The sequence below is a fragment of the Alexandromys fortis genome, unplaced genomic scaffold, assembly GCF_014885135.2.
Source record: "Alexandromys fortis isolate MF-2015 unplaced genomic scaffold, M_Fortis_MF-2015_v1.1 scaffold_132, whole genome shotgun sequence".
Lineage (NCBI taxonomy): Eukaryota > Metazoa > Chordata > Mammalia > Rodentia > Cricetidae > Alexandromys > Alexandromys fortis.
Window position 1 is genome coordinate 1,123,676 of NW_026068055.1, and position 1,167 is coordinate 1,124,842.

The 1,167-nt window shown below is 41.0% G+C and overlaps 1 protein-coding gene across 1 annotated transcript in view; it reads left to right on the forward strand.

Moving 5' to 3' along the window:
* Xrcc4 (X-ray repair cross complementing 4) overlaps positions 1-1,167 on the forward strand; it is a 208,004-nt gene that overhangs the window by 77,078 nt on the left and 129,759 nt on the right. The window lies entirely within an intron of this gene.

Genomic DNA, 1,167 nt, shown 5'->3' on the forward strand with positions numbered 1-1,167 from the left:
TTTTTCGAGACAGGGTTTCTCTGTAGCTTTGGTGACCATCCCGGAACTAGCTCTTGTAGACCAGGCTGGCCTCGAACTCCCAAAGATCCGCCTGTCTCTGCCTCCCGAGTGCTGGGATTAAAGGCGTGCGCCACCACCGCCTGGCTTGTTGGTACTCTTTTACATTAACTATCTCTTTAAAGATTTTGTTTTATTTTTAAATCCATTTACATCTTTTTACAACTGTCTGTATTCTTTTTCCTCTCTCCCAAGCCTACATGTATTTTTAAAATACACTGTGTCTTGTTTAGAGGCTTTTTATGTCTGAATCTGTCCTATTGTGTATCTGTAATTCTTTTTTGACAAAGACCATTGTCACTGGTAAGCAGTGTGGTCGTCGCAACCCTGGATGCTGACTGACTCCACTTCTCTTGGCCTTTCAGTATGGCTGAGGTATGGAGGTATGTTTACCACCTCTGTGAGCCATGCTCACTGCTTCAGCTACAGGGATGCAACCTGTCTATGTTTCAATTAAGCAAGCTGTACCACTGTGCTCACAAACCCCATTTAAGTTCAGGACCTCCCAAAAGACCAAGAGCCAACATCTTTTAATGGAACCATGCAGTTTTTGCTGCTAATGCTGATTCAGGAAGCCTTCTCTTAAAAGAACGACACCTCTGATAGCCAGCAAGAAACAGAGCCTATCTGAAAAATAAATGGGGCTACCAAGAAACTCCAGTTGAATCCATATTTGTGGGTCTAAGCGTGTTTTTTTTAATAAACATTTTTAGGTTTTATGTGGATGTACATCGCCGAACGTTGCATGTCATTTTGTAATGGAGAGTGCTCGTTTGTTTTCTGGCTGCCCAGACCTGAGTAATCACACAAAACCTATATAACTCGCAACCCTGTTTGGCCCTTTAGCTCAAGCTTCTTATTAACTAACTAACGAACTAATTCTTTTTTTTTTTTTTTAAAAAACAGTTTTAAAATACCTTTACTAAAAATAATAAAATTTAATTCCATCCCTAGCCTGTCATTCTGTCGACGGAGTCTGCTTCTCAGCTTGGCTCATTTGATGGGGACTGCTTTGCTCACAGTTTTTTTTCTTTTTAATATAATTTTTTTATTGAAAAAAAAAAAGATTTCTGCCTCCTCCCCGCCTCCCATTTCCCCCCCCGTCCCCCC